The sequence below is a fragment of the Pituophis catenifer genome, unplaced genomic scaffold (assembly GCF_029215685.1).
Source record: "Pituophis catenifer annectens isolate HBS135680 unplaced genomic scaffold, rPitCat1.0.hap2 SCAF_1, whole genome shotgun sequence".
NCBI lineage: Eukaryota > Metazoa > Chordata > Lepidosauria > Squamata > Colubridae > Pituophis > Pituophis catenifer.
Window position 1 is genome coordinate 109713137 of NW_027256881.1, and position 14970 is coordinate 109728106.

Sequence of the window (14970 nt, forward strand, 5' to 3'; positions counted from 1 at the left end):
CAAAATAGAGAAGCTTTATTCAATTAGCCAAACAAAACGCAACAAAACCTGAAGCCAACTATAGCTCATATCACAAACTTCTTGGAAAATTGCAGTTTTATAGATCAGCAATGTACAGTCTCCATAATATTCCATTTGATTGTTCAATGAAGTTAAAAAAATAAATTTAATGGATTTGATTTCATCAACAGAAATCCTAAAGAACTTTGGGTTGAAACCTGTGCTATCATTACAGATGAAGCAAACAAATGTCTTCCTATGAAGAGGAAAAGTTGATGTGGGAACAGACTTTATTTTCCTAGATTCAAAAGTTCATAGGCATGTGGCTGTAGCTATGAACAAAAGTTTAGAAGAGTGACTTTTGAAAGTTTCAGGTAGAAAGCAGTGAAATAGGCATCCAAAATAATACTTTAAGGGATCAAATATATTACATCTCATCCTGGATTCTTATCTTCCCCCTTCTTAATTATAGATTGTTACTGCAGATTGCCTTGTGGGAAAATTTCTGATGAGAAAAGGAACATGTTATGTGACAATTTCTCTGCAAAGCCCATCTGTCCCTCCTAAAGAGCCATGATCAACAATTGCCCAACGGAAACAGTCCAACTTATTTCTTTATATGTTTTAAAATAATATTTTATTTCTACTTCTGGGTGTATGTCTGCAAATATTTGATTTGTAATTGTGAACACTGGAATAGAAATATTGACATATAAAGACATCTGTTTTCAAGAGTCCGAAAGGAGAAGGGCGGTATAGAAATTTGAATAATAAATAAATAAGAGTCATTTGAGTAAATTAACATTCTTTTTGCTAGAAGAACAATTTGTTTGCTTGTTTGTTTTTAATATGTTCATCTCATTTTTTGTGGGCATTGTTATGGAAGTAATCTATTGCCTAGATGTGACCTTGTATAAAAAAAGAAATCTCCAAATTTTAGAAAATTAGGTGCAGACAACATTTTTTTAAAAAAAAAAATAGTTCATATGTTGTTGCTTCAGTCATTCTTAGGAATATACATGATTATATATATATATATATAAAATCAAATTTATATTTTGCTGATAAATAAAGGGAGACTAGTATAGATCTATTTCAAGCTTTTTAGCTTTCATCAGCTAGCCATACCCTTACTCGGATTCGAACTTGGGCTTCCTGCATGTTAGGCAGTTGAATTAACCTTCTGAACCACAAGTTCTCCTCCCTTCATCAGCTTGAGCCAGGGAAAAGATTAAGTGTTTACCGAGACACCTGGTCTACCCCAACATGTAGACTTTCCCCTGGCTCAAGCTGATGAAAGGAGGAGAACTTGTGGCTTAGAACGTTAATTCAACTGCCTAACATGCAGGAAGCCCAAGTTCGAATCCAAGTAAGGGTATGGCTAGCTGATGAAAGCTAAAAAGCTTGAAATAGATCTATACTAGTCTCCCTTTATTTTTTATCAGCAAAATATAAATTTGGTATAAAATGGTTTGTCGTGAGGGCTGGAGCTGGAGAGTTGTGATAAGTAGTCTCAGTTATTTGGAATTCCACCAAATTGGCATCAGTGTTGTAGAAATACAATAGGAGAATGAGGAATTATTTCACTTGAAAACAAAATAGTGACAGAGAAAAAGAGATATTCACACCCAACCATTTCTAGCATCTTTCATATATTGTACCAAAAATGTGTTTAATCTTTTTTACAACAGCAAAGAATGTCAGAAATGGGAATCAGTTTGTAAAGTGTCAATACTGTAGGATGCAATCTGGATCAGTCACTGAGACCAGAGGTTTGGTCGTCTGTGGCTTTGGACTTGTGCTGGACTCCATCCTCAGCAGTGGTGGGTTTCAAAATTTTTTATTACCCATTCTGTGGGTGTGGCTTGGTAGGCATGGCATGGCATGGCTTGGTGGGCATGGCTTGGTGGGCATGGCAGGGGAAGGATACTGTAAAATCTCCATTCCCTCCCCAATCTGGGGGAAGGTTACCGCAAAATCCCCATTTCCTCCCAATCAGCTGGGACTTGGGAGGCAGAGAATAGATGAGGGTGGGGCCAGTCAGAATTTTTACTACCTGTTCTCTGAACTACTCAAAGTTTCCGTTACTGGTTCTCCAGAACTGGTCAGAACCTGCTGAAACCCACCTCTGATCCTCAGGGAACTTTGCTCTAGAAGACTCTGGAACATTATCCTGGGACATGTATACGCCTTCATTTGGTGTCAATATTCTTTTCTGAAAGGAAACTTCTAAAAACATTGGCTGTGATTGGAAGCTAGAATTGTCAGTTGTAAATTTTCATTCCTTCATCCTTTTCCTTTCTCTTCCCTGGAGTATTCATTATACAAAGAGTAGAATTTCTAAAATTTTCACAAATACACAGTGTTTAATTGCCTATATGGATTTCCAATTCATTAGCAAAACTTGAATTATAGAGATGTCCCCCTCTGATCACAGAGAGTAGGTTTTACACACACACACACACACACACACACACACACACACACACACACACACACACTTTGATTCAGACATCTCTCAGATCTTCCCCAAGTAAAGCACAATTCATTTTGCCACTTAGCTGAATTACATCAATTGAGATCTAGTGAAATCAAGGAAGACTAAATGGGCTACTTTGTGAAAGCAAAGTATTTACAATTAGATCTTTTGGAATATATTTTAATTACCATTAAGTAGATTTTGATGGAGTAAATTTTAAACAGTGTGATAGAATGCGTAGCATGTATGGAAGGAGCAGGGTTCAGGGTCATAGAGAAAAAGATTTCTTAATCCAGGGGAGGTAGGGAACATGAGAAAGTGACTCGGAATAACTCAACTTTAATTAATCTAGGTATAAATTAATCTGTAGAATTGCCCTGGCCGAATTTCAAGATTGATGTCAAACTTTAAGGCTGGCAACATTACAAAACAAGAACTACTTGGAATTCTATAACATCTTTATTAGGATAATGTAATAGAATCTTATAGGTTTCTATTTAGAAGGGAATGCTTAAGGTTGATTCAGATAGAATTTAAACCAACGTAACAGTGAGCTTCATACATTCTCCTCTCCTCCTTTCTTCTTTGGGTTCAAATAGCAGAAAGGAATTTTACCCCCTGTCCCCTTTCTCATTTTAACTAGTGTTTCAATATATCTGTCTGGAAAACTCAGGTTGATGAAATTATCAATTGTCTAAACCACCCATTATTTAAGTGGGGAAAAATGGGATAATGAAATTTTGTTCTGCTTACTCCTTAATCACTTCTGGCACTGTGTTAAAAGCCTGCATAATCATTCATCTTGAATGAATAGATGGGGTGGGGGGAAGTAACTCCAGTCAAGCAGGAGTTGTGAGCTTCTAAGATGCTTCCAAAACTTTCCAGTTAGTCTGCTATAGTCTGGCGCCATAACATCCATTCAAAAAGAAGTTTTAAGTCTTCCAGATGTTAGTGACATTAATTAAAATATGTGATGCACACACACACACACACGTATGTATGTGGTATATGTATATTGTGTGTGTGTATATGTGTGCATATGGCACTTGGAACTGAAATCTACCATAATATAGCAATTTTCTCTTGCATTCACAACTGGCTTAAAGTAATGTCCAGTGATTTACTGGGTATATAAACTAGGTAGCACATTAACAATGTGCCATATTTTCTACTATCAGATATATATCTGTACAAATGTATGGTTGGGCTTGTGTAGCTTTACCCTATTCATATATTGTCAGCATAGCAAATCGAAGGCCAAACTGTGCATAAATTGCAGAAAACATTATTCTTGTAACTTTCAGTTTGTTTCCTACACTTAAAACCTGCTTCACGTACTGTAGATTTCTCTGGAAAACTTTGAAATGCTCCTAAAATAAATTAAAATGTAAAATAATATATTTTATAATATATTATTATAAAAGTTATAGTGATATATTGTAAACAACGGAACATAGGAATGAAATCTGAATAATGCCTGATATATAATAACCATATTTATGTCATTAGCTAATTCAATCACTGCAATTCAATTCTTTGTTCTCGTTAAATAAATATGTTCTAATTTGGTGGCAACTGCTGATTATTGGGCAAATGAAAAATGAAATCCTATAGTCAGCAGAGAGGCCCGCTTGATGCTTGCTGCAGCTGTCTGCAAATGCAATGGGAAATGTTCACAGAGTGGACCATTAAAAAAGAATAATAAGCTTGCCTAAAATGCTGACACTTGTAGAATGAATAAATCCTTTTTCTAGGTCACAGTGAATTACACAGTAGGAACCTTTTGTCTATCCAGAATTGGAAATCTATGTCCTTGTCATTGCCATTAATATATTGGGAATAGAAACCCATTGCATACTTAAGTTCTGTTTTTATTGATATGTATCACGCAATGATGTGCATTGCTTCAAAACAGCCCCATGAACTATATGTAAGAGAATGTGTAGAAGCCAGTGCAATATAATAATTCCAAGTTCTTCCAGAAATTGGGAAGCTCTGAAGAAAATCAGAATGGAATGGCATGGAATGATTGTCCCCTAATACTAAATTAAAATGGATTTAGGACTGATTTTTGAATTTTTAAAGAGCCTCTTTTTAACTTCTTCAATATGTCTTTTTAAATTTAATCTTGCTTGTAATAAAGTTTTTGTTTTGTTCAGGTTTTTGCTGACAAAAGTTTTAAAAATGAAAGTAATATAGAAAATAAAGCATCTTTCTTGAAGAATTTGATCTAGAGAACAACACTGAATTAACTGCAAAATTAGTTTTACTAGTTAGTTATTGGCAATTGTTTATTTAAATTGGTTTTTTTAAGGTTCAGCATAAATCTGATTGTTCTGACCTAGGCTCCCTTAACAAGCAGGAGGCAGGAATTGGTCCCAGCAAAACCTCTTTTCTTTACACGACTGTGAATTACCTTCAGTCACAGTCAGCAAGATTTGTCCAAACAGTTTTTCAAAGGAATATTTCTCAACACACCTTATCTCGTTTGGCAAGCTACCACGTAACTTGTTTCCAACCGCATGCCAAGGCAATACTTGGAACAGAGTCTCTCAGAGTCACAGAATGAACAAATTGTTTCCTGCAAAAGCCCACTCTCTGTTCGCTCCTCTTTTATTTCCTGTGGGAGGGGCCAACACCTCCAAGGTGTGGCTTTACTCCCAAGTCGATCCTGTTTTCTGAGTTGTTCTTGTCTTCTGGCAGCTTTGCACATGCGCACACTGGGAACGGGCTCCAGCTGTTCCTCTGCCTTGCTGCTGTCTAACTCCCTCTCTGCCTCTGACACAGAGCCCTCATCCAAGCTTTCCCTAGCCCCCAGGACTGGCCCAAGTTTCCCCCCCACACCTCCTCACTGTCTGACTCTGCTGCCAGCTCTGCTGGCCGCCAGTGGGCTACAACACTGATTTAACAAGTAAGTCATCGAGACATGCTTCTGACTATCTTGGCATTGGGATCTTCGGCTAATGTGGATTTGAATGATGCCTTCAAAAGATAAGACAGTTAGTTCCACCTCCCTCCATGGATATTTTCTTTAGAGAAGGAATGATTCTATTGTGAAACCCTGGAAGAATAAAAATGTTGGCAATGGTATCCAAAATAAGCGGTGATAACATCAAAATGACACAATATATAGTATATTATCATAGAAAGGAATCATTTTTTATTTGTGGTGTGAGGTCTCACACATATGCATAAGTCCTTTTTTCTCCCAATGGATACCTATATATATATCAGGAAAATATTTTTCGCCTGATCATGTTCAATGATAGCATTACATGGAAACTAGCTTCCTTTTATAATTATGGTCTCTATCTCTAACACTTGGTCTACATCAATTAATTGGAACAAATTAAATACCAACTTTTCTTCCTAGACAGCATCTCATTATTTTAGGCAATTAGTTGAATCGCCTGGTAACAGCTGTTTTATCTCAGCAGGATGGAAGTTGGGGGCAGTGGTGGACAAGGTTTCATATTTAGTTCATACAAGTGAACAAGACTGTCAATGGTTATTCATAGAGCAAAAATAAAACTGTGATACATTATGAAGTAACAAATATATAATGGTATACCTGTTATTTCTGGACTGTAGATGTCAAAGATGCTTCACTCTTACTATCCTTAGGGAAAAACAGTGACTGCATGCGTAAATCAAATAGAACTATATCTTAGAAATAACAGAAAATTAAGTGACCTGAACTGTCGCCAATACTATCAATGATAAGAAAAGGATCCTCACCTCACTGTTAACATTTGTTTATCCTCCAGGTTTGTGGTATATAGAAGTAAAGTGGGGAATGCCTGTGGTTCCTCAGCTACATTTTGTTTTGTTTTGTTTTTCTTCCCTTTGGAGATACTATTTCTCTCTGGCACTTTTTTCCCCTCAATATCCCTCTTTATTTGTCTCTATACCTGAAATAGAAAGTTTGATGCTGGAGCAAGGGATAAAATGGTAACCATGAACCTCCTCATGGCTACAAGGGAATTTTGGAGGAAAAGGTCAGTCATATTTAATTGCAGTTATTCTAAGTTTGGGCACACTCAAATTTCCGCTAAATGTGGCTTAGCTTTAAACCTGGATAGGGCACTCTCCTCTGAATTCATTCTCAGCCCGATTGGGGTCAGAATTATAATATGCAGGATGGAGATGAAAAATAATTCCAGGAAAGGTTCTATGTCCAAAATTCTGAAAAAGAAAGTTAACCATGGATTGATGTTCAAATGAAATAGTTGAAATGGGATCATTCAATTTGTATTTCAGACTCATTTGAAGGAAAAAAAAAAGACATGTCTATGCATGCCCAGCAGCACCTATGTAAATTGTGGGAATTGATTTGGAGGCATTTGATTTAATTGGACACTTTAAACCAACTTTCTAGTTTTGATTCAGAAAGTTTGAAGAAACATTTTAACCAATAGGTATAAAGTCTTCCTATTCTTCAAAGACTACTACCTGATTCAAACGAATGCAAATTTATCTATATTCAAAGTGATATTTTTGAAATATTTGAAAAACAGATTCTAATTAATTAAAAGCTTTTTTAATTAGCTTTGACTTTTCATTATTAATAATGAAAAGATATGAAAAAGGAAAAGAAAAGTAGAAACAAAGAGAAAATTGTAATAAATATCACATGCTCAATAATATTGGAGGTTTACCGAATGATAAGTTTTAACAATATGAATCAATCAGTTGAGGGAAATGTAATATTTGGAATATTCCAAATGATATATTTGAAACATAATTAAAAAGAGAAAAGAAGACAAATTAAGAATATTTTAAGAAATAATTGGATTGGGTAAAATGAGAAAGGATTAAGATGCGCTTTATAAATATATATTTGAATAAGTGGAAATATATTGTTAAAATGTTTTGAGAAATATATTTAATGATTAAAATTGAATGTAAAACTGAATGAAATTGAAATGATAAAAATGATTTAAATGTTATACTTCCAAGAAGTAAAGTAGAAAAATATATTGGTAAAAGTAAAAAAGACAAGAGATTAGAAAAATGTTTGAGTAAAGACTTGAAGGAAAAAAGAGAATAAGATGAAATATATTGTTAATAATTAAAAAAATAAGGGATCGGGGCTGCCTGAACTCCACAATGGAAAACATTAAATTGAAAATGAATACAGCAATAGAGAGAGATGAAGGAATTGGACGGGAGTAGGAAGGAGAGAGAGGGATGGAGGAGTAAGGAGGAAGGAAGGGAAGGGAAAGCAGAGTAGGAGAGAAGGTAAGACAGGGGGAAGAGAGGAGGAGAATGGAAGGGGAAGTAGACAAGAGAAGAAGAAGGTGGGGAAAAAAAGTTGGAAGGAGAAGAGGGAAAGGCTAGGTTTGAGGAGAAAGTTTGCTGTACAATAAAAAAAAGAAGATGAAGTGGAAGAAAGACAGCTCTGAACAAACAAATATAAATATATTAGGAAAAAGAATAAATTGTTAAAGAATAAAAGAGGATAAATATGTACAACTAGCAAAGTTAGAATTTAGGGATAAATGAAGAAAGTGTTTATATATGCTAGTATAGAAATACTGAGGTATATTCAAAAAAAAAGGAAAGGGGAGAAGACGATATTGACAAAAATTGTAATTGAGCAAAATGTATTTGAATTTGACTAATTGTATAAGATAAGATACGACCAATACTCTGTTCAAAAAAAAAAAGAAAAAGAAAGATGTGGGTGAAGGTGGGAGAGGAGAAAAGAAAAAAAAACCAATAAAACCTTTAAAAAAAAAAAAAGCTTTAGCTTTGACTTGAAAAGAAATGATGATTTTTTTTCTCAAATAAGCTGTGTTAAACTGCTTGCCCATAAAAGAATATCCATGTTATAGGCATGATGTGATTTTCATTAAAGACCCCAAAGTGATTATGACTACCAATATTTAATTTTTCATTGATTTCCTTGTTTTCAATATTACTCCAATAACTATAGAAGTTTTGTTTGTTTCTATTCATGCATATGTTCAAATGGACAATAAATCCCAAAGCATATAACATAAAATATTTGTTAAGATAAGATATTATAGAGGAACAAAATATTTAATGTGTAATAGATATGTATATATTGTAGTGAATATATGAATTAGTAAGTAATATATAAAATGTATGTGCATATAGTTGGTCAAAAGATAAAATAGATATTACCAAAGATGCCAATATCAGAAAGCTGTAAAAATGTAACAAAGATGTTAAAGATGTAAATGCTGAATAAAAAATATTTTTTTAAAAAAATATTTGTTACCTTAAAAAAATCCACTAGAGATTTGTAATTTTTGATGCTCCAGACTAATATAGCTCTCTAAAACAGAAACCCTAGGACAGGGGTGAAATGCTCCCGGTTCGGATAGGATCGCCCGATCTGGTAGCGATGGAGGCGGGTAGTTCAGAGAACCAGTAGCAAAAATCCCTGTCCCCCCACATGCCCAGCTGAGCCACATGATCATCAGAGCTTTTTTAAAAAAAACCTCTGCCAATCAGGCAACTCAGCTGGGATCGTCAGAGCCTTTTGAAAGCATTTTTTTACAACCTCTTTGACGAAGAGGTTGTAGAAGAAATGGTTTTAAAAGTTAAAAAAAAAATTGGCCATGCCCACCCAGTCACATTACCCCACACACACACCAAGCCACGCCCACAGAACCGGTAGTAACAAATTTTAGATTTCATCACTGCCCTAGGACTCACCCTGGCTACTGAGGTACATCCATGCAAATTAGTCCAGGGAGAATTCAAAAAGAGATGGAAGTGATCATGCATTTGCTAGGTACCATTACTTGACGATGGAGAAAAATGCTAGCATTGTACCATTTTTCTCTGTAACCAACCTCAACAATAACGTTTGTATTTTTGTATTGCTGGCAGGTTTGTTTCATCATAATCATGTATTTCAAACAATACAATAATGTCATTGCCCTTGGTCCACCAGATTTCAGCTGCAAAAATACAGATGACCAAAAGAAATATAGAAAAATATAAACTCTTTGTTGTTATTTAATGTGGATTCATGTTCTAGTTCTGGTAATTCTATATTACTTAACATGTTGGTGAAATGAGGCAGTTCCACAATCATATTATGGACTATGCAAAATCTCTGGGTAATGCAGTATGCATCTATTATATCCTATTTTATAGTTCTTCAATTTGTAATGTTTAAGATGTGTTGGGACCCAGAAGTCCTGGCCAGATTGTATGAAAGAGACAGAGACAAAGAGAGAGAGAGGGAAAGAGAGAGAGAGAGAAATGTTTCTTGCATCAAGTCAAATTGATTTGAATATAAATATAGTCTCATTTAAAAGGATGGTACTCATTAGCATTATTGTGTCATAATATCCCTTCTTTCTAATAAATTCTATTAATCAGAACTCTTAAATTTGTGGTTTTTGGATTAACACTTTTGAGTCTACAAGCTTGGAGGCAAGTCTGAAATGGATTATCAATCAAATTCAATTCGGATAATAGAGTTATAATGAATACTGCTCAGAAGACCAATTTTTTGAAATGAATAAAAAAAATTGAACTGAATCAACCTGATTTGACAATCTGGTTTGACTTCTTGAATTGATTCAGAGCAAACAAATCAAACTAAAGCCATACATCAAATTGAATCAATATAGTTTCTGCATAATTGAAGGTAATGAATTCCATAAAACCCAATTAGCATAATGTAATCTACCATTACATATGCATGTACTAAAGGAGTAAGCATAAAGTGACCAAAGGCTACATATTTACTGTTCTTGACTCAACTAAGCATATGCACACCACAAGGACTATGTAAATTCAGTATATTTTCACAATGTAACTCTCATCTGCATCTATTTTAGATTATTATAAGAGTAATACTGGCGTTTTGTTACAAAAAAATGCAAAGCATAAGCTTTCATTATGTTTAAAATTAATATTCATGCATAACAGTAAGTAATTGAAAATAGTGGGTTTTAGTTATTCAGTTGGGTTGAAAATTTCTACCAACTTTAAGGGCAAAATATATACAATTTTATTTAAAAAGAGATAAAAATTTAGTCCAGATGAGAAGTGTTGGACCAAGTTAGATCCCTATCTTTGGATCACATTCTAATATATACACTGCAGTTCTTTGTACTCTTGCCATAGCATTTGAGGACAATCATCAAATCAAAACATGTATCTTATTGAGTAGGTCAGTAGAACTTTTGAATCTTATTACATTGTTTCTTTCTCTTGGGTCAGTCCAAAACTGTCAGGATGTTTCAAAAATTACCAAATGATCCTGGAACTTCATTTATTGAGTGTGTTTCATGACTAGGAGGCAGAGGGAAACTACTTCAGTCCAAAACACTGTTTCTAGGTAGGCTAGACCTCTTTTCCCCTTTAGTACTTAATGTAGCATGATTATGTACACGGCATATTTTATGGACTCTCTCTACTATGTTGAGAGCAATCAACTGTACAAATTAGGAAAATCTGTATAGATAGAATGAAATTCAAAAATAGCTGAATTTAGGAGGCTACCAGAAGTGTTCAACTTCAGAATGGAGAGAGGACCTATAATAGCCCATCTTCTCCACTGTCAACTGAGGAGTTAAAAATAAAAAAAGCATAACAAAGTCATTTAGCAAAAATCAGCTCAGATTGATAGCCTGTAAAAGCCTGTATCATATATAATACATCTTGAATACGCGTGTTCCAAAGTCAATAATTCATTTGAGGTATAATGTAGCTTAGCATTTATCTTACAGGTTGCAGTCACTTCTTTCCCTTGTGTATCTGCTTAGTGAGAGAGATCTGTATATCTACTTCACCATCTCACAGATAGCTTCCATAAACATTAAAATAATGCTTGCTTCCTCTGCAATCTGTTTTCTCTCCTGCCTCCTGCTTTTCTGCACAACTCAAATTAATATGGATGGCGTCCATTTTCCATTTCATCAGGTGAGATGTTAATAAGATGAATTTTCAGTTCATTGTATTGCAAACTCTCCACATCTATTTACGTTGCTGAGAACAGAAACTAATTTTGATGTCTCTGTTATTATTGATGTAATAGTTAAAATGGGCATGAGTTATGATTAATGGAATAGAATGCTGAGCATTAATTCTATCAATTTGATTGGCTAAAGAACAGCAAACAGAATAAATACATTCTTCCCATCTGGTGGAAAAAACACACATACACACACATATACAAAGAGAGAGAGAGAGGGAGGGAGGGAGGGAGAACCAGAGGCTAACAGTTTAATGGCATAAACAGGTTCATGTCCTGGACAGTTTAACCAAAAGTTATGGTTTTGGTGTGGTTTTTTGCTCATCATTTTGCAAGTTCTTCTTCTTCTTCTTCTTCTTCTTCTTCTTCTTCTTCTTCTTCTTCTTCTTCTTCTTCTTCTTCTTCTTCTTCTTCTTCTTCTTCTTCTTCTTCTTCTCCTTTTCTTTTCTTTTCTTTTCTTTTCTTTTCTTTTCTTTTTCCAATTTATATGCCGCCCTTCTCCATAGACTCAGGGCGGCTTACAATGCATTATAGCAATAGCCTGCATACTTTTTTGTATATACCTGCTTATTAGGGCTTTCGGCCCCCCCTAAGCGGTGTTGTTCTATACAAAGTTCGCTTATTGCCCCCACAATCCCCCATTATCTCGAAAGGATGGAAGGCTGAGTCAACCTTGAGCCTGGTGAGATTCGAACTTGCACTAATTGCAGGCAGCTGGCAGCTAAGTGCTAGCACTTACAGCACTTTAGTCCGCTGCACCACCTAAGCCCTTCTTCTTCTTCTTCTTCTTCTTCTTCTTCTTCTTCTTCTTCTTCTTCTTCTTCTTCTTCTTCTTCTTCTTCTTCTTCTTCTTCTTCTTCTTCTTCTTCTTCTTCTTCTTCTTCTTCTCCTCCTCCTTCTCCTTCTCCTTCTCCTTCTCCTTCTCCTTCTCCTTCTCCTTCCTCTTCCTCTTCCTCTTCTTCTTCTCCTCCTCCTCCTCCTCCTCTTCCTCCTTCTTGCACCATTGTTAATATTTAACATATATATGGTGTTCTGGCATTGTCTATATTTTAATAGAGAAAATATGATCAAGAGCTGTGGTGGCACAGTGGTTAGAATGCAGTACTGCTGGCTCTTTCTGCTGACTGCTGGCTGCCAACAATTCGGCAATTTGATTCTCACTGACTTAAGGTTGACTCAGCCTTCCATCCTTCCGCAGTGAGTAAAATGAGGACCCAGACTGTTGGGGGCAATATACTAACTCTATAAACTGCTTAGAGAGGGCTGAAAAGCACTGTGAAGCAGTATATAAGCCTATTGCTATGATATCCAGCTTTTTATTGAAAGCAAATAAGGATCTTGAAGCTGGCATTCAGTGCACAGAAGTCAAAATGTTAAGGTGAGATTACAGAGCTGGTATCTTTCAGGATTTTTTCCCCCTTCTATCCTGTTTCAGAATGGATTTGTCCTTCAGCAATCAGGCATCAATGTCTGCCCTAGCAAGACTCTTTGCATTTCAATGGAAACTGTAAATAGGAACATTAGCATATCCCATTGCAATGCAGGTAAGGCATATAAGGTTAACAGAATATGGACAGTCTTTCTTTTCATTTAACATCTTATCACATTCTGACAAGGTGAAGCAATAATACACACTCACAGAAACATGTGTGTGCACATGGGCACAATTTCCTCTTGCCTAATTTTCCAGTTATCCTTCCCCCCACCTTTCTTTATTATTCTGAAATGTTTCATTTTCCCTTTTCCAGCACTGATCCCATTTCCTTCAATGTCATTTCTCATCTTCTTTAGCATACATTTCAGGTAGAAATCAGTCTGTTCCTTTCACTTCTTCCTCCTATCATCTAGATTTATTTTCAACTACCAAAGCTTAATTCTTTACTTACAGCTTTTCCTTTAATCTACATGATATGTCAGGGGAATGGCAGAGAATGGTATGTAAGTCTTTAAGTAAGAAGTATTTAAAAATTACACACCCCAGTAGGAGTAGAACCCTCAGGAAAGGAACCTCAATATTCACAAAAAAGAGTTTGAATTTTCTTCAATGACAACTCAGTGAAAGCAAATCAAACTTTTGTGAACTAGTCACTGGATGATGTAGCAGTCAATGGGAAATAACCGTAAAGTAGTGGAAGTAACATTTAATTGAAAAATAAAGTATCATTTAAAACAATACATACATAGAAAAATATGCAAAATAATGCAAAATGTGGAGAAAAAGTTCAACAGCGAAATACCAATGGGGAATGGGAATGTAGAAATTATTGTAGAATTGGCATTTAAACAATGAAGGGCACTTATAAAATTACAATGTAACCTGGTGTCTAACCATAGAACAACATACATAATGTGATTTTTATGGTAGAAAGTAGGTCTGATACAGGCATTGCATAAGATGTTTCACCACAAAGAAAGAGAGAGATGAAGATTGTATGTGCTTGATTTTTCAGAAAAGCAGAGAGGAGGTGAAACATCTTATCCCATTTACTTTATCAGTGAGGTCAGGAATTTTAACAAAAGTGAAAGAGGAGAAGAAAGGACTAGCAATAGCACTTAGACTTATATACCACTTTATAGTGCTTTACAGCCCTCTCTAAGTGGTTTAACAGAGTCAGCATCTTGCTTAACAATTTGGGTCCTCATTTTACCCACCTCGGGAGGATGGAAGACTGAGTCAACCTTGAGCCTGGTGAGATTTGGACTTCCAAATTGCAGGCAGCTGGCAGGCAGCAGAAGTAGCCTGCAGTACTGCACTCTAACCACTGTGCCACCATGGCTCATTAGATAGGAAGGAAGGAAGGAAGGAAGGAAGGAAGGAAGGAAGGAAGGAAGGAAGGAAGGAAGGAAGGAAGGAAGGAAGGAAAGTGGAAGGAGTGGTGTACTTTTCTATCACCAGAACAAATCCTTACAGATTCTTCAGGTAGAGCTTTCAGAAGTTCAAAGAAGGGAAAAGGGAAAGGAGGAATGAAAGAATCTTACTGTAGTTGACTTTTATGTGTATAAAGAAATGGAGATTCTGTATGTATTACTTTCTGTCAACAATCAAGCAATGTGTCTGAGTTACTAAAATAATGGGCGCAAAATGCTTTAAAATAAACTGAAGGTATATTACAGATAGTGTTACAGTATAACACAGTGATTTGAGTCCAGGGAATCTCAAGAAGACCAGTATGGTATTATTTATAAACATCTTCCCAATCCTGCAATCAGTATGTCAGTTTTGAAAATATAAATCAATAATTGGAAAATTAAAAGTGTCTGGAACCTGGCAGTTTCCTCTAAAATGTTTCTAGGAGACCAGGCAACACCAAATATGTATTTAAGGATGCAGCACTAGAAACAGGAGAAGCTACAGGTTACCATATCACATATTTTATCTGTTTAGCTCAGTATTGTCAAGGCTAACTATTTATTTATTAGTTCGATTTATATGCCGCCCTTCTCCGGAGACTCAGGGCGGCTTACAATGCATTAAGCAATAGCCTTCATACTTTTGTATATACCTGCTTAGTAGGGCTTTTTGCCC